Genomic DNA, 20,010 nt, shown 5'->3' on the forward strand with positions numbered 1-20,010 from the left:
TTTATTTCTTTGATCACATTCCCAGTGGGTCAGAAGTTTACATACATTCAATTAGTATTTGGTAGCTTTGCCTTTAAATTGTTTAACTTGGGTCAAACGTTTCGGGTAGCCTTCCACAAGCTTATCACAATAAATTTGGTGAATTTTGGCTCATTCCTCCTGACAGAGCTGGTGTAACAGAGTCAGGTTTGTAGGCCTCCTTGCTCGCACACACTTTTTCAATTCTGCCCACAAATTTTCTATAGAATTGAGGTCAGGGCTTTGTGATGGCCACTCCAATACCTTGACTTTGTTGTCCTTAAGCCATTTTGCCACAATTTTGAAAGTGTCCTTAGGGTCATTGTCCATTTGGAAGACCCATTTGCGACCAAGCTTTAACTTCCTGACTGATGTCTTCAGATGTTGCTTCAATATATCCACATGATTTTCCTCCCTCATGAAGCCATCTATTTTGTGAAGTGCACCAGTCCCTCCTGCAGTAAAGCACCCCCACAACATGATGCTGCCACCCCACTGCTTCACGGTTGGGATGGTGTTCTTCAGCTTGCAAGCTTCCCCCTTTTTCCTCCAAACATAACGATGGTCATTATGGCCAAACAGTTCTATTTTCGTTTTCATCAGACCAGAGGACATTTCTCCAAAAAGTACGATCTTTGTCCCCATGTGCAGTTGCAAACCGTAGTCTGGCTATTTTATGGCGGTTTTGGAGCAGTGGCTTCTTCCTTGCTGTGCGGCCTTTCAGGTTATGTCGATATAGGACTCGTTTTACTGTGGATATAGATACTTTTGTACCCGTTTCCTCCAGCATCTTCACAAGGTCCTTTGCTGTTGTTCTGGGATTGATTTGCACTTTTCACACCAAAGTACGTTCATCTCTAGGAGACAGAACGTGTCTCCTTCCTGAGCGGTATGACGGCTGCGTGGTCCCATGGTGTTTATACTTGCGTACTATTGTTTGTACAGATGAACGTGGTAGCTTCAGGCGTTTGGAAATTACTCCCAAGGACAGGACCAGACTTGTGGAGGTCTACCTTTTTTTTCTGAGGTCTTGGCTGATTTCTTTTGATTTCCCCAAGATGTGAAGCAAAGGGGCACTGAGTTTGAAGGTAGGCCTTGAAGTACATCTACAGGTACACCTACAAATGACTCAAATGATGTCAGTTAGCCTATCAGAAGCTTCTAAAGCCATGACATCATTTTCTGGAATTTTCCAGGCTGTTTAAAGGCACAGTCAACTTAGTGTATGTAAACTTCTGACCCACTGGAATTGTGAGACAGTGAATTATAAATGAAATAATTTGTCTGTAAACAATTGTTGGAAAAATTACCTGTGTCATGCACAAAGTAGATGTCCTAACCGACTTGCCAAAACTATAGTTTGTTAACAAGACATTTTTGGAGTGGTTGAAAAACAAGTTTTAATGACTCCAACCTAAGTGTATGTAAACTTCCGACTTCAACTGTATCACTAGTCACTTTAAATAACGCCACTTTAATATTGTTTACATATTCTACATTACTCATCTCATATGTATATACTGTATTCTACACCATCTACTGCATCTTGCCTATGCCTCTCGGCCATCGCTCATCTATATATTTATATGTACATATTCTTATTCATCCCTTTACATGTGTGTGTATTAGGTAGTTGTTGTGAAATTGTTAGATTACTTGTTAGATATTACTGCACTGTCGGAACTAGAAGCACAAGCATTTCACTACACTCACGTTAACATCTGCTAACCATGTGTAATGTGACCAATAAAATGTGATTTGATTTCACTAGACATTACCCAGTCTTTCATTACACAGTACCCAGTCTTTCATTAGACAGCACCCAGTCTTTCATTAGACAGCACCCAGTCTTTCATTAGACAGTACCCAGTCTTTCGTTAGACAGCACCCAGTCTTTCATTAGACAGCACCCAGTCTTTCATTAGACAGCACCCAGTCTTTCATTAGACAGTACACAGTCTTTCGTTAGACAGCACCCAGTCTTTCATTAGACAGCACCCAGTCTTTCATTAGACAGCACCCAGTCTTTCATTAGACAGCACCCAGTCTTTCATTAGACAGCACCCAGTCTTTCATTAGACAGCACCCAGTCTTTCATTAGACAGTACACAGTCTGTCACGTCCTGACCAGTAAAAGGGGTTGTTTGTTATTGTAGTTTGGTCAGGGCGTGGCAGGGGGTGTTTGTTTAGTGTGTTTCAGGGTTTTTGGTTGATGTTCTATGTTTTCTATTTCTATGTGGGTTTTCTAGTTTTTCTATGTCTATGTTAGTTTTGTCATTGACCTCCAATCAGAGGCAGCTGTTTGTTGTTATCTCTGATTGGAGGCCATATTTAGTTGTGTGTGTTTTCACTTGTGTTTGTGGGTGGTTGATTCCTGTTTAGTCTATGCACCTTACGGGATTGTTTTGTCGTTTGTTTTGTGTAAGTGTTTTGGTTTCCTTCAATAAAAGAAGATGTTCACTATACCCGCTGCAGTTTGGTCCACTACCTACAACGACGCTTGTGACACAGTCTTTCATTAGACAGTTCCCTCGTGAAAGGCTAGTCGAGGGGTGTGTAGACTGTAGTGTACGGATATTTTAGGAGGGCAGGATAAGAGTTTATTCACACCACAGACGGACAATGTCAGTGCGTCAGAGGTTCAGTCTAACTTCAGCTGAAGTCTTACGGTAATCCTCTCTAAAAGGTGTTTCTCTTCGTCTTTCTCTGTCCGTACTCACTCTGTTTGTTTACTATGCTGTCATCTCATCGTGAGGTCACTGTCAACACTCACTGTGTTTGTTTAGCTGTCATCCAGGGGGTCGTCTGTTCACTGAGGCAACGTGGCATCCTCTCTCAGACCATCGACTTGATTAGTCAAATCAGGAGCGTTGAGGTAATTGCTGCACTGGAGCCCAAAAAAACATCCTGCCGTTTTCCGTGGATTGGAAATGATGTGTTAGATAGCTTCTCTTTTCATGTACACTTCACATTTTCAGTTTGACATCCGCTATGTGTCGCAAATTCCTTGTCAGAATGTGAAAAGATGAGACATGTTGTTTCAACAGGTGACCTTATCTCGGTAATACCTTTGAGGTTAGATTGATATTCCACTGGAGAGGAGAGACTCCTGAGATGAGTCACTGAAGCAGACAGGAAACGAGATACTCCCGAGATGAGTCACTGAAGCAGGCAGGAGAGGAGATAGTCCTGAGATGAGTCGCTGAAGCAGGCAGGAGACGAGATACTCCTGAGATGAGTCGCTGAAGCAGGCAGGAGACGAGATACTCCCGAGATGAGTCACTGAAGCAGGCAGGAGACGAGATACTCCTGAGATGAGTCGCTGAAGCAGGCAGGAGACGAGATACTCCTGAGATGAGTCACTGAAGCAGGCAGGAGACGAGATACTCCTGAGATGAGTCACTGAAGCAGGCAGGAGACGAGATACTCCTGAGATGAGTCACTGAAGCAGGCAGGAGACGAGATACTCCTGAGATGAGTCACTGAAGCAGGCAGGAGACGAGATACTCCTGAGATGAGTCACTGAAGCAGGCAGGAGCTAGGTGTGGCTCAGTGTAGCTGAGTGATGACTAATGTCATTGTAAGGGACGCTCATTACGGCTCGTAAATGCGTCTCAAATGGCACCCTATTCTCTGTATAGGGATATGTTTCCACTTAGGGCTTTGGTCAAAAGTAGTGAACTTTATAAAAGGGACACCGTGCTATTTTGTACGTAGCCTTGGATCATAGCACAATGTTAAGCCAATGGAAAACGAGTTTAATTCTTACTAATTATTGACTACATTAGGAGTTGTTATGGGAAAATTAACCGCTCACTGGCTTTTATTAAAATAATTAACCATTATTATGATAGATATGTCCCAAATAGCACCCTATTCCCTATATATAGTGCACTACTTTTGACCAGGGACCATAGGGCTATATAGGGTATAGTGTTCCATTTGGGATGTAGCCAATAATAATCAGTGTGTGGAATATTGAACGTTCCCTGTCAAAGATGTTATGTTTTTTAATAGAAGTTAGTTGTAGGTTTTAATTCATGCAAACAATGTTTATGATGGATACGTATGGCAACGAAAGCATCCTAATTTGAAGAGAAAATTGGCAGAGAAACACTTTTGGCTTCGCTTTGCACAAATAAGCCTATTCCTTGTTCTGGAGAAGACACTGTGTTACTAGTGCATTACAAGTGGCACCATATACCCTACATAGTGTACTACGTTTGACCAGAGCCCTATGATGTATGGACCACTCTATATAGGGAGTAGGGTGCCATTTGGGACTGTGATTACAGTTTGTGTATGTCCATACTGTAAATGTATGTCTCTGGCCTACTCTAATGGTGATTCATTTGAGCTGTAGACTGTAAATGTCTCTGGCCTTATCCCAAACCCATCTAAACCTTGGACAAACAAATGGAAATACACACACGCTAATTTGATTCCATTAATTATGGTGAAATGTATTTACATGTATTGGTATTTGCCTAAAAAGCATTATTTTGCTCTGGGATTTTTTTTCCTTCTCCCGGACAATTGGCCTAAGCAATTTTATTAATTGACTTTTTTTTTTTTTTTATTGGCAAAAAGCCATCTGTTACCGGCTATCAGAAACCCTGGTGTGTGCATGTATGGGTGATCCCCAATCCTCCTCGACCGGTAGTGAACCCTGATCCTTTTCTACCAGTAGTGAACCCCAATCCTCCTCTACCGGTGGTGAACCCCAATCCTCCTCTACCGGTAGTGATCCCCTATCCTATTCTACCAGTAGTGAACCCCAATCCTCCTCTACCGGTAGTGATCCCCTATCCTCCTCTACCGGTAGTGATCCCCTATCCTCCTCTACCGGTAGTGATCCCCTATCCTCCTCTACCGGTAGTGAACCCCGATCCTCCTCTACCAGTAGTGATCCCTGATCCTCCTCTACCGGTAGTGAACCCCAATCCTATTCTACCGGTAGTGATCCCCAATCCTCCTCTACCGGTAGTGAACCCCTTTCCACTTCCTGACGACTGCCTGTTAGGACCTCTTTCCACTTCCTGACGACTGCCTGTAGGGACCTCTTTTCACTTCCTGACGACTGCCTGTTAGGACCTCTTTTCACTTCCTCAAGTCTGCCTGTTAGGACTTCTTTCCACTTCCTGACGACTGCCTGTAGGGACCTCTTTCCACTTCCTGATGACTGCCTGTTAGGACTTCTTTTCACTTCCTGACGACTGCCTGTTAGGACCTCTTTCCACTTCCTCAAGTCTGCCTGTTAGAACCTCTTTCCCCTTAAGTCTGCCTGTTAGGAATGACCTCATGAAGCTACTAAAACATTCTGGTATATAAGAAAAATGAATGTCAGAACAACCTCTATTCTGGTGTCCTCTGGAACATTCTGTCTTGGAAATGCACAGCGAAATGATTAAATACTTTATCGAGTTTACCTCTCAGATATTTCTAGGTATTTTCCTGCCTATATAATCAGGACTATTTTCTAAGCGAATATTAAACCCGTGTTCTCTTGAGATCAAATTCTTATTTACAGTTTTACTGCAAGATATGAATTGCCACAATGATGTTTATTTTTCAAATGATGTATTTTTTTTAAACAGAAAAAAATTAAGTAAATAGCCAACATTTTCTTGAAAAAAAATGTATTGAAGGTTGAATTAAAAAAATAAAAGGGTTATATCAGTCTTAAATATTATATCGTTCCGATTTTACATACATTTATTTAAAATCTAACAAATTGTGTGATGGGCCACTTTTTCAAATGACAAAATGTGTCTCTAAAATAAACTGAACATGGGTTTGCTGGGAACCCCAAACACTAATGCTATGACCTTAGGTCTCCCTTTTCGCCCAATCAGAGTATCTATCAAACGGGAACCTGTTCCTTTTCACCCAATCAGAGTATCTGTCAAACGGGAACCTGTTCCTTTTCACCCAATCAGAGTATATGTCAAACGGGAACCTGTTCCTTTTCACCCAATCAGAGTATCTATCAAACGGGAGCCTGTTCCTTTTCTCTCTAGTCTTCATCTTCACATGCATCTTCATCTTCAGAGTCCATTCCCAGTTGAGGATCAGCGTGGCGGATGTGTTGTAACCTACCCTTACCACCTGGGGGCGGCCCATCATTCAGCCAGCCAATGAGTCAGCCAGCCAGCCTGTATTTAAAGTTCCTCCACTGGTTTATGTTTTGGTCTTCATCAAACTTCAACTGGTCACACAGCACTTGGACATTGTTATCCCCATATGTTCTGAAGTGGGCATCTGTTGGCTTTGGAGGCAGATTGGATCAAACACAGAGGAGTCTTCCTTGAAGCGGTTGTCCAGGTTATTCAGCAGCTCCGTTGTACGCAGAAGCTCCAGCTGTGGAGGAATGGCATCACCTGAGGTTGGTCTCTATGCAGTTCCAAAGCAGCGTAACAGCCACTGGGGGCAGTGTGTTCACTCAGGTCATTCATAACATCTTCTATTGTTATCTTCTTGAGACATGAGTAGCATGTCTGATCTTTTTCCAAAGATTTTGGAAAGCCAGTTAATGGTAGAGAGAATTTGGTTTAGCATAAGTAGTGTACCAACAAACTTAGCATTTTTTTTTTCATTTGTTGAAGCAACTCTGCTGCTGTCAGATGTTTCTCTTTGAACTGTTGGATTCTGTTGGAAACTGGCGACAGTTTTATCAATTTACAGGCATCTTGTATGGCATGCTAATTGGACTTTCACTGCAAGCTGTTTCCAGCAGCGAGTTCTAATTGTCGTGTAGACCCTAACTGCAGAGTGCTTGGGGGACTCAAGACATTTCCAAACCTGTCTCAAGGTTACCTCAACAATAACTTCAATGTATTTGACAAAGTTGTTGGTATTCCCCACATCTTTTGCTGTTCAGGTACTGTTTGTCTCTGCTCCGTCTCTTTTCAGAAACATTTCCTTTTGTACAGTTGATGAAGCATGGTCTTTATTTTCGCTCAGTTTGAAATAGGTGGAGGGGGATTGGTTGAAAGAGCTCTGCTAGTTTGACTTGTGTAATCAATTATGTATTCTACAAAGCAGGTAGAACATTCCCTTCCCTTCAGTATATATTGACCGCGACAGGCCTATCTGCCTTGAATAAGAAATGTCGCTCATTGATCCACATGTTTGAAGCAGGGCTTTCCTTTTCCCTCCTTAATTCTTTTATCCTCCGCTTTTGAAAGGGCAGAGCACGTACCCAAGCAGGTGTGTGTGATGACTGGAGACTCTTCTGGAAAGTATTCCTGTGCAGCAAAGGGAGGGCTACTGAGGAAGGGACCATCAATGACCTGCCTGTTTCAGGGCTCTGCTTTCCTGATGTATAAAAACGTACTTATCGTGTTCTTCATTTTTCTTCTTATTTCTCATGGGTTTTTCTAGTATTACATTGTTATTGATTATTGCATTGTCGGGTTTTGAGTTCGCAAGAAAGGCGTTTCACTGTTCATGTGACATTAAAATTGAAACTTGAAACTATGTCTGTCTGACTATGCTGGTCTTGCTGGCTCTGTCTGTATGGCTGTCTCTGTTGGTCTGGCTGTCTCTGTTGGTCTGGCTGTCTCTGTTGGTCTGGCTGTCTCTGTTGGTCTCGCTGGCTCTGTTGGTCTGGCTGTCTCTGTTGGTCTGGCTGTCTCTGTTGGTCTGTCTGTCTCTGTTGGTCTGGCTGGCTCTGTTGGTCTGGCTGGCTCTGTTGGTCTGGCTGGCTCTGTGGTCTGGCTGGCTCTGTTGGTCTGGCTGGCTCTGTGGTCTGGCTGGCTCTGTTGGTCTGGCTGGCTCTGAGGCTATGGAGACTGGCTGGCTCGGTTGGACTGGCTGGCTCTGGTGGTCTGGCTGGCTCGGTTGGTCTGGCTGGCTCGGTTGGTCTGGCTGTCTCTGTTGGTCTGGCTGTCTCTGTTGGTCTGGCTGGTTCTGTTGGTCTGGCTGTCTCTGTTGGTCTGGCTGGCTCTGTTGCTATGGAGACAGACTTCCCAGGCTCAACTTCCTCCTCTAAAAAATAGAAATACACACTGATTGATTTCTCTATTTCACTGGTCAAGTTGGACAAAAGAATATGAAGTAAAATCACATACTCTGAGTAAAATGACTTATGGCACATTTTCATTCAAAACAGCATTTATTTTCAATTAAAATATTTTGACAAAGTGTTTGCAACTCTCTTTGTGAATTGCAGTGTATCATTTATTTAAATTTTTTTTAAAGTGTGTAGGAACTGACACACAGTTTTCTTCTAGAAGAATCTTGTAAGAGTCTGCTGTCTACCACAAGCTTCAAGCTTCCATTTTCTCAGCTATCTATAATACAGGTATAATTGAAGAATGAAGCAGGTGTTAAATCGTGGGCTTCGCTACACAGAAAACAGCAGTTAACTTCTCCACTGTCAACACTTTGATTAGATTAGTAGAACTAGATCAATATCTCAGAAAATACCATATAAGTATGATTACCTTTTAAAACATTTCATCTGTGTTATTTTATCATGTTTTGGACCAGAGGTCTCCACTACCTATTGTTCCTGCAGTGAGGAGGATTCATAAATCTTCAACACATTATTTTCATAATTTATCTTTAGATAATTGCCTCCCAAAAAAATATCATAACAGTATTAGGGTCCCAAATGGACGGCTCTCTCACCGATGCGCTTCTAATGGGCCACACGCTTTAACTTCACTGTCTGGCAAGTCTCGACACGGGCTTCATATCCTAGGAAAATACAAACAAGATATTTTGGTTTACTTGTCCCGATGTGATACCACGGACATATAACTAAGTAGTATGATTTATGAATGGCACAGGGATATAGGACAACGAATTTATTCAGTTGGACACAATTTTATAAATTAGTCAAGCTTGCTGTTCGGTCATCAATCAAAGCACCATAAATAGTAGTCTGACTCCGTGGATGGTAATACACACAAAATAAAATGTAATGAATGTGCCAGAAAACAGTAATTAGGCTAAGTGGATTTCTACTCATCGTTACAATTTTATTACATGAGACGTACAAATTCACTCACAGATACGTCAAAGGAGCATCATGTTCTCTCCTTCCTCTGTTTAACCTGTTGGGGGTAGGGGGCAGTATTGACACGGCCGGATAAAAAACGTACCCGATTTAATCTGGTTACTACTCCTGCCCAGTAACTAGAATATGCATATAATTATTGGCTTTGGATAGAAAACACCCTAAAGTTTCTAAAACTGTTTGAATGGTGTCTGTGAGTATAACAGAACTCATATGGCAGGCAAAAACCTGAGAGGATTCTATATGGGAAGTGGCCTGTCTGATAAGTTGTTGTTCATCTTGGCTCTTTTTATTGAAGACTGAGGATCTTTGCTATAACGTGACACTTCCTACGGCTCCCATAGGCTCTCAGAGCCCGGGAAAAAGCTGAATGATATCGAGGCAGCCTCTGGCTGAAACACATTATCGCTTTTGGCAAGTGGCCGATCAGAGTACTATGGGCTTAGGCGCGTGCCCGAGTCGACCCCATGCTTTATTTTCTTTCGTCTGTTTACCTAAATGCAGATTCCCGGTCGGAATATTATCGCTTTTTTACGAGAAAAATGGCATAAAAATTGATTTTAAACAGCGGTTGACATGCTTCGAAGTACGGTAATGGAATATTTAGAATTTGTTTGTCACAAAATGCGCCATGCTCGTCACCCTTCTTTACCCTTTTGGATAGTGTCTTGAACGCATGAACAAAACACCGCTATTTGGATATAACAATGGATTATTTGGGACCAAACCAACATTTGTTATTATAGTAGAAGTCCTGGGAGTGCATTCTGACGAAGAACACCAAAGGTAATAAAAATGTTCTTATAGTAAATCTGACTTTGGTGAGTGCTAAACTTGCTGGGTGTCTAAATAGCTAGCCCTGTGATGCCGGGCTATCTACTTAGAATATTGCAAAATGTGCTTTCACCGAAAAGCTATTTTAAAATCGGACATATCGAGTGCATAGAGGAGTTCTGTATCTATAATTCTTAAAATAATTGTTATGCTTTTTGTGAACGTTTATCGTGAGTAATTTAGTAAATTCACCGGAAGGTTGCGAGGGGGTATGCTAGTTCTGAACGTCACATGCTAATGTAAAAAGCTGGTTTTTGATATAAATATGAACTTGATTGAACAAAACATGCATGTATTGTATAACATAATGTCCTAGGTGTGTCATCTGATGAAGATCATCAAAGGTTAGTGCTGCATTTAGCTGTCTTCTGGGTTTTTGTGACATTATATGCTAGCTTGAAAAATGGGTGTCTGATTATTTCTGGCTGGGTACTCTGCTGACATAATCTAATGTTTTGCTTTCGTTGTAAAGCCTTTTTGAAATCGGACAGTGTGGTTAGATTAACGATAGTCTTGTCTTTAAAATGGTGTAAAATAGTCATATGTTTGAGAAATTGAAGTAATAGCATTTCTAAGGTATTTGAATAATGCGCCACAGGATTCCACTGGCTGTTACGTAGGTGGGACGATTTCGTCCCGCCGGCCCTAGAGAAGTTAAAAGAAGTTTGAATGCAAGCAACCAATCACATCTGACACAAATCACACTAGGGGGAGGAGGAAGGGGAGAGAGGAGTTAGTGTCTCCTGTTAGGGGGAAGTGTTGGTCATCTTGTTGGTTATCTGGTGTTTTTGTTGGTCATCTTGGATGTTATCCACTGTTTTTGTTGGTCATCTTGGATGTTATCACAGTGTTTGGTTGGTCATCTTGGATGATTAGCCAGTGTTTTTGTTGGTCATCTTGGATGATTATCCAGTGTTTTTGTTGGTCATCTTGGATGTTATCCACTGTTTTTGTTGGTCATCTTGGATGTTATCAAAGTGTTTGGTTGGTCATCTTGGATGTTAGCCAGTGTTTTTGTTGGTCGTCTTGGAGATTATCCAGTGTTTTTGTTGGTCATCTTGGATGTTATCAAGTGTTTTTGTTTGTCATCTTGGATGTTATCCAGTGTTTTTGTTGGTCGTCTTGGATGTTATCCAGTGTTTTTGTTGGTCGTCTTGGATGTTATCCAGTGTTTTTGTTTGTCGTCTTGGATGTTATCCAGTGTTTTTGTTGGTCATCTTGGATGTTATCCAGTGTTTTTGTTGGTCATCTTGGATGTTATCCAGTGTTTTGTTGGTCATCTTGGATGTTATCCAGTGTTTTTGTTGGTCATCTTGGATGTTATCCACTGTTTTTGTTGGTCATCTTGGATGTTATCCAATGTTATTGTTTGTGTGGAATAACAATGGCTAGGAAGAGATTGCACCACAGAAAATGAAAGCACAACTAGATTAACAAAGTGTAATAATTTGAATCAATCTTTTGACCCTCTCTCCTTTATCTCCCTCTGGATGTTAATTTGTGTTGCATAAAAGAGCATCTAGATATCAAGACACTCTCTCTCTCCTCTCAAACAGGAAGTATGTCTTCTGACTCCTGTAGCATGTTAACCAATCACCTGAGTTGCTGTTATCAAGTCATTATCCCTATATCTTAGCCAATCAGTCCTGTCCTGAAGACAAGCTGAGAGAGAGAGAGAGAGAGAGAGAGAGAGAGAGAGAGAGAGAGAGAGAGAGAGAGAGAGAGAGAGAGAGAGAGAGAGAGAGAGAGAGAGAGAGAGAGAGAGAGAGAGAGAGAGAGAGAGAGAGAGAGAGAGAGAGAGAGAGGACTCAACAGGAGTAGAGAGAGGGGGTGGACTCAACTGGAGTAGAGAGAGGGGGTGGACTCAACTGGAGTAGAGAGAGGGGGTGGACTCAACTGGAGTAGAGAGAGGGGGTGGACTCAACAGGAGTAGAGATTTGATTTTATTTGGATCTCTTTTAGTCCCCATTTGAACTAATCTTCCAAGTGTCCTTAAACATTAAAATACAATTTATATACGAACACATTTTCGCATTTAACACACTATTACAAACATACATACTATACTAACATAATGAACCAATAAATACTCAATCTAAAAAATATTGATCCTTCATCTACTGTAATCCCACAACATTTCAGTGTATTATATTTAAATCGTTTTAAAATAATGTTTAAATGTATATATTGAAAGGTTTCTGGTTTGCTCAGTTAATTTATTCCATTTCTTTATTGCTCTAAATCGAAATGTTCTTTTGCCTAATTCTCTTTTCTGTCTGGATAACGCATAGATGGTGGACAATCTATTCCTGGTATTTACTGAATGTCTGTCTCCTACCAACTGAATACCGTTGTGAATAGAACTTGGCCGTTTTAAATGATGTATATTATGAAATAAAATAAGCATGTTTTTTTCAATTATCTTGTTGACTGATGACCAACCAAGAGCATTGTGTGTGACTACAACAGAATAACCACATCTCCACCTTAAAACAATCCTTGCTGCTTTGTTCTGTGCAATCTGCAGCCTCCTAACTTCACTTGATGATGCATTTCCCCAGACCACAGAATAGTAGTTCACCTGATTCTCAATTAATGCTTGTGTTATTTGCTTAAGAATTTTTCCTGGTAAATATTTAGCTATCCTTCTGATTATGCATGCTGTTTTAATATTTTTTTTACATAGATTAGTTATTTGAGACGACCATGATAAGCAGTTCTCTAGCTGCACTCCCAATAGTTTGGTTTCTGCCACTTCTTCAATTTGTACTCCTCCCATACTTAATTGTATCCCATGCGGTTTTGACCTTTTCCTGGTGGAACAGACCAACATAACTTTGGTTTTCTTGGTGTTTAAAACAAGTTTGATTTGGCAAACCCACTCCATGATATTCTCCAAATCTCCTTGTAAAGGCATAAGGAAGGTCGTTGGTATATATTTAATAAAGAAGTGGCCCAAGGCAGCTGCCCTGCGGTATTCCACAGTTTAACACATGAGGGGAAGAAAATTAACCATTGATATAGGTGGACTGTTTCCTGTCAGTTAGATATGACTGTACCCAATTCAATGCTACCTCCTTAAAACCATTAACGCATGAATTTTGTCAAAATTATTTCATGATCCACTAAATGAAATGCTGCACTGAAATCTAAAAACAGTACACCCACAAACTTGCCATTATCCATAGCATTGAACCACTGGTCAGTCATGTCAACCAATGCAGTGGTAGTGGAATGGTTTTTGCGATAAGCATGCTGATTGGCTGTAATCAGATCATTCTTTTCCATGTACTCCCATATTTGTCTACTCACAATACCCTCCAATATCTCACTGAGTGTAGGGAGTAGACTAATTGGTCGACTGTTGGCAGGAGTAGCGGGTTCTTTGCGGTCTTTCGGAATAGGACACAGTTTCGCATGCTTCCATACATTTGCAAACGTCCCCTTTTCCAGTGACAAATTAAATACGTATCTCAGTGGAACTGCAATCTGGGGAGCAGCACAGCGAAGCAAAACATTCTCCATAAGATCATAACCTGTAGATTTCCCATCAGGTAATGGCTTCAATAGGTTTAATAACACCTCCTCCACTGACACCGTTTGCAGACTAAAAGAGCAGGTCTTGTTGCTCATAATATGATCATCAATCCATTGGACAATAGCTTGTTTGGAAGAATGTATGTTTACATTGTTGCTCAGTAAATTTATTTTCTTTGTTTAAAAAAATCTGCAAAATGATTGGCAATATCAACTGGTTTTGATATTGTTCCCTTAACTGTGTTCCATACCTTTTTACAATCATTTTTACAATCAATAAAAGCATTGTTGTAAAATAACTTATTTTTTTCGATTCAATCTAACTGCATAATTACGCAATGTTCTATAATTCTGTTCATCAATTTCTAATTTTGACTTGGCTGCTAAGACTTTTGCCATATTTCTTTGAGAAAAAGCATCACCCAGTTCATCATCAATCCATGGAGATGGACGACCACCAACTGTACTCTTTCTTACTGGGGCATGGTGCTCCATTACCTCAGTGAGCAAATCAATAAAACATTCTGTAGCGTGATTTAAATCATCCTCTAGATAAATCAGCTCCCAGGGTACAGCAGCCAAATCATTTAGAAATAGCTCATAATTAAATGTTTTAAAATTTCTCTTGACCACAATCCTAGGGGGTTTCTTTGGAACCTTGGTGTTCATGGTTATGGTTACAATATTATGGTCTGTCCAGCCCACTGGCATTGATCTGGCTTTTAAGCATTGCAACGGTATATTACAGAAAATCTGATCAATGCACGTGTCTGAACGGTAACCCAACTTAATTGATGATCTAGTAGTATCATTAGCCATTTGTTTCAAACCACAGTTCTCAGCATATCTCATACATTATTTTTCTATTCGAATTATTGTGATCCTTCCAATTTATATTAAAATCACCCAAGATAAATACATCTCTGTTGCTATCTGTGGCCTGGTCAAACCCAGTACATAAGTCATCCAAATAGGACACCTTCGAGCTAGGAGGTCTATACACACACATCCTACCAATATGGCTGCCTGGTGAGGCAGATGTACCTGAGCCCATAGTGCTTCTACTTGACATACATTAAGGTCATCCCTCCTCTTAAAAGGTATCTGATTCTGAATGTACAGTGCTACACCCCAACCATTCCTATTCCTGCCTCTTCTCAGTAGACTATATCCATGATTCCTGTCCCTTCTCAGTAGACTATATCCATGATTCCTGTCCCTTCTCAGTAGACTATATCCATGATTCCTGTCCCTTCTCAGTAGACTATATCCATGATTCCTGTCCCTTCTCAGTAGACTATATCCATGAATGTTAATCTGCCCATCATTTACAGATTCATCTAAATGCGTTTCAGTCAAAGCCAAAATAGGAATATTATTTATCTTGACCAAGTTAAAAACGTCATGTATTTTGTTAGGAAGGCTACATACATTAACCTGAGCTATATGCAACCCTTTCCTTGTCAAGTGAAGATCAATAGAGCATGTATCTGTTATAGTTGAAGTTGTCATGATACACTACAACACACAAACTCAAATTTGAACATTAAATTAAAATATCCAGGGAGTTACTCTAGAGTCCCGATGCAATTGCCCGTTGATATAAAGTTTATCCATCACCACGGAGACTCGTTGATTCAGGCAACGTTTTTCCTTCATGATGGGATATAGTTTTTTTTTTCTCCTTTCATTGATCTCAGTGGGGAAGTGATCATTCATTCCAAAATCAGTGTTTCTGAGTTCTCTGCCCATGTTCTTCGGCATTTCCTTTTGCTTAAATTTGTCAAAACATGCAATGATAGCCCGTGGCCTATTTCCAGAGGCCTTACCTACTCTACGGACTCTGGAGAAAGTGACATTACGCACAACAATCAGTGGGCAGTTTTAGTTGAGTTGACGTAAAGTTTCGGACTGTGTCCTCACAGCCTCTGCTGTTGTCATTCTCCGGTATCCCTGAAAATATTAGATTGTCCCGCATTGATCGACACCGTACATCAAGCAAGGTTTCTTTATGTTGTTTGTTCTCCCTTTGTACCACCGCCACCTTGCTATGAATAGAGTCTACAGTACCTTTCAGCTCCGTGTTCTCTTTCCTTAGATCATTAATCTGACATTGGCTGAATTCTAGACTGGCACATAATGCATTGATGTCCTCTCGTAATATATCCAAGATATCACGTTTGGCAAGCCTTTCATTTATGCATTTTAACAAGTCAACATCCATATCAGTAAACCTCTCCCCACTCGCCACACGCGAGAGAGGGGCTCAACAGGATTAGAGAGAGGGGCTCAACAGGATTAGAGAAAGGGGGGGCTCAACAGGAGGAGAGAGAGGGGCTCAACAGGATTAGAGAGAGGGGCTCAACAGGATTAGAGAGAGGGGCTCAACAGGATTAGAGAGAGGGGCTCAACAGGATTAGAGAGAGGGGCTCAACAGGATTAGAGAGAGGGACTCAACAGGATTAGAGAGAGGGGCTCAACAGGATTAGAGAGAGGGGCTCAACAGGAGGAGAGAGAGGGGCTCAACAGGATTAGAGAGAGGGGCTCAACAGGAGGAGAGAGAGGGGCTCAACAGGATTAGAGAGAGGGGCTCAACAGGATTAGAGAGGGGGGCTCAACAGGATTAGAGAGGGGGGCTCAACAGGAGGAGAGAGAGGGGCTCAACAGGATTAGAGAGAGGGGCTCAACAGGATTAGAGAGAGGGGCTCAACAGGAGTAGAGAGAGGGGGTGGGCTCAACAGGATTAGAGAGAGGGGCTCAACAGGATTAGAGAGAGGGGCTCAACAGGATTGTAGAGAGGGGCTCAACAGGATTAGAGAGAGGGGCTCAACGGGAGGAGAGAGGGGGGGGCTAAACAGGATTAGAGAGAGGGGCTCAACAGGAGGATAGGGGCTCAACAGGAGTAGAGAGAGTTTTGAGAATGACACAAATATTAATTTTCACAAAGTCTGCTGCCTCAGTTTGTATGATGGCAATTTGCATATACTCCAGAATGCTATGAAGAGTGATCAGATGAATTGCAATTACTTGCAAAGTCCCTCTTTGCCATGCAAATGAACTGAATCCCCCCCAAAAAATTTCCACTGCATTTCAGCCATGCCACAAAAGGACCAGCTGACATCATGTCAGTGATTATTTCGTTAACACAGGTGTGAGTGTTGACGAGAACAAGGCTGGAGATCACTGTCATGCTGATTTAGTTCGAATAACAGACTGGAAGCTTCAAAAGGAGGGTGGTGCTTGAAATCATTGTTCTTCCTCTGTCAACCATGGTTACCTGCAAGGAAACACGTGCCGTCAAATCAAATAAAATAAAATCAAATGTATTTATATAGCCCTTCTTACATCAGCTAATATCTCAAAGTGCTGTTCAGAAACCTAGCCTAAAACCCCAAACAGCAAGCAATGCAGGTGTAGAAGCACGGTGGCTAGGAAAAACGCCCTAGAAAGGCCAAAACCTAGGAAGAAACCTAGAGAGGAACCAGACTATGAGGGATGGCCAGTCCTCTTCTGGCTGTGCTGGGTGGAGATTATAACAGAACATGGCCAAGATGTTCAAATGTTCATAAATGACCAGTATGGTCAAATAATAATAATCACAGTTGTCGAGGGTGCAACAAGTCAGCACCTCAAGAGTAAATGTCAGTTGGCTTTTCATAGCCGATCATTGAGAGTATCTCTACCGCTCCTGCTGTCTCTAGAGAGTTGAAAACAGCAGGTCTGGGACAGGTAGCACGTCCGGTGAACAGGTCAGGGTTCCATAGCCGCAGGCAGAACAGTTGAAACTGGAGCAGCAGCAAGGCCAGGTGGATTGGGGACAACAAGGAGTCATCATGTCAGGTAGCCTTGAGGCATGGTCCTAGGGCTCAGGTCCTCCGAGAGAGAGAAAGAGAGAATTAGAGAGAGCATACTTAAATTCACACAGGACACCAGATAAGACAGGAGAAATACTCCAGATATAACAGACTGACCCTAGTCCCCCGACACATACACTACTGCAGCATAAATACTGGAGGCTGAGACAGGAGGGGTCAGGAGACACTGTGGCCCCATCCGACGATACCCCCAGACAGGGCCAAACAGGAAGGATATAACCCCACCCACTTTGCCAAAGCACAGCCCCCACACCACTAGAGGGATATCTTCAACCACCAACTTACCATCCTGAGAAGGCCGAGTATAGCCCACAAAGATCTCCGCCACGGCACAACCCAAGGGGGGGTGCCAACCCAGACAGGAAGACCACGTCAGTGACTCAACCCACTCAAGTGACGCACCCCTCCTAGGGACGGCATGGAAGAACACCAATAAGCCAGTGACTCAGCCCCTGTAATAGGGTTAGAGGCAGAGAATCCCAGTGGAGAGAGGGGAACCGGCCAGGCAGAAACAGCAAGGGCAGTTCGTTGCTCCAGAGACTTTCCGTTCACCTTCACACTCCTGGGCCAGACTACACTCAATCATAGGACCCACTGAAGAGTTGAGTCTTCAGTAAAGACTTAAAGGTTGAGACCGAGTCTGCATCTCTCACATGGGTAGGCAGACCATTCCATAAAAATGGAGCTCTATAGGAGAAAGCCCTGCCTCCAGCTGTTTGCTTAGAAATTCTAGGGACAATTAGGAGGCCTGCGTCTTGTGACCGTAGCATACGTGTAGGTATGTACGGCAGGACCAAATCGGAAAGATAGGTAGGAGCAAGCCCATGTAATGCTTTGTAGGTTAGCAGTAAAACCTTGAAATCAGCCCTTGCCTTAATAGGAAGCCAGTGTAGGGAGGCTAGCACTGGAGTAATATGATCAAATTTTTGGGTTCTAGTCAGGATTCTAGCAGCCGTATTTAGCACTAACTGAAGTTTATTTTGTGCTTTATCCGGGTAGCCGGAAAGTAGAGCATTGCAGTAGTCCAACCTAGAAGTAACAAAAGCATGGATTATTTTTTCTGCATCCTTTGTGGACAGAAAGTTTCAGATTTTTGCAATGTTACGTAGATGGAAAAAAGCTGCACTTGAAACAGTCTTGATATGTTCTTCAAAAGAGAGCTCAGGGTCCAGAGTAATGCCGAGGTCCTTCACAGTTTTATTTGAGACGACTGTACAACCGTCCAGATTAATTGTCAGATTCAACAGAAGATCTCTTTGTTTCTTGGGACCTAGAACAAGCATCTCTGTTTTGTCCGAGTTTAAAAGTAGAACGTTTGCAGCCATCCACTTCCTTATGTCTGAAACACAGGCTTCTAGCGAGGGCAATTTTGGGGCTTCACCATGTTTCATTGAAATGTACAGCTGTGTGTCATCCGCATAGCAGTGAAATTTAACATTATGTTTTCGAATGACATCCCCAAGAGGTAAAATATATAGTGAAAACAATAGTGGTCCTAAAACAGAACCTTGAGGAACACCAAAATGTACAGTTGATTTGTCAGAGGACAAACCATTCACAGAGACAAACTGATATCTTTCCGACAGATAAGATATAAACCAGGCCAGAACTTGTCCGTGTAGACCAATTTGGGTTTCCAATCTCTCCAAAAGAATGTGGTGATCGATGGTATCAATAGCAGCACTAAGATCTAGGAGCATGAGGACAGATGCAGAGCCTCGGTCTGACATCATTAAAAGGTCATTTACCACCTTCACAAGTGCAGTCTCAGTGCTATGATGGGGTCTAAAACCAGACTGAAGCATTTCGTATACATTGTTTATCTTCAGAAAGGCAGTGAGTTGCTGCACAACAGCTTTTTCAATTTTTTGGAGTGGAATGGGAGATTCGATATAGGCCGATAGTTTTCTTTTATTATCTGGGTCAAGGTTTGGCTTTTTCAAGAGAGGCTTTATTACTGCCACTTTTAGTGAGTTTGGTACACATCCGGTGGATAGAGAGCCGTTTATTATGTTCAACATAGGAGGGCAAAGCACAGGAAGCAGCTCTTTCAGTAGTTTAGTTGGAATAGGGTCCAGTATGCAGCTTGAAGGTTTAGAGGCCATGATTGTTTTCATCATTGTGTCAAGAGATATAGTACTAAAACACTTTAGTGTCTCCCTTGATCCTAGGTCCTGGCAGAGTTGTGCAGACTCAGGACAACGGAGCTTTGGAGGAATACGCAGATTTAAAGAGGAGTCCGTAATTTGCTTTCTAATGATCATGATCTTTTTATCAAAGAAGTTCATGCATTTATTATTGCTGAAGTGAAAGGCATCCTCTCTTGGGGAATGCTGCTTTTTAGTTAGCTTTGCGACAGTATCAAAAATAAATTTAGGATTCTTCTTATTTTCCTCAATTAAGTTGGGAAAATAGGATGATCGAGCAGCAGTGAGGGCTCTTCGATACTGTACGGTACTGTCTTTCCAAGCTAGTCCAGTTTGGTGTGGCTCCATTTCCGTTCCAATTTTCTGGAAGCTTGCTTCAGAGCTCGTTTGTTTTCTGTATACCAGGGAGCTAGTTTCTTATGACAAATGTTTTTTGTTTTTAGGGGTGCAACTGCATCTAGGGTATTGTGCAAAGTTAAATTGAGTTCCTCAGTTAGGTGGGTAACTGATTTTTGTCCTCTGATGTTCTTGGGTAGGCAGAGGGAGTCTGGAAGGGCATCAAGGAATCTTTGGG

At 42.0% G+C, this 20,010-nt stretch overlaps 1 protein-coding gene across 1 annotated transcript in view; it reads left to right on the plus strand.

Moving 5' to 3' along the window:
• Positions 1-20,010, plus strand: part of LOC106590665 (potassium voltage-gated channel subfamily B member 2) — a 115,745-nt gene that overhangs the window by 63,511 nt on the left and 32,224 nt on the right. The window lies entirely within an intron of this gene.

The sequence above is a fragment of the Salmo salar genome, chromosome 29, assembly GCF_965601325.2.
Source record: "Salmo salar chromosome 29, fSalSal1, whole genome shotgun sequence".
Lineage (NCBI taxonomy): Eukaryota > Metazoa > Chordata > Actinopteri > Salmoniformes > Salmonidae > Salmo > Salmo salar.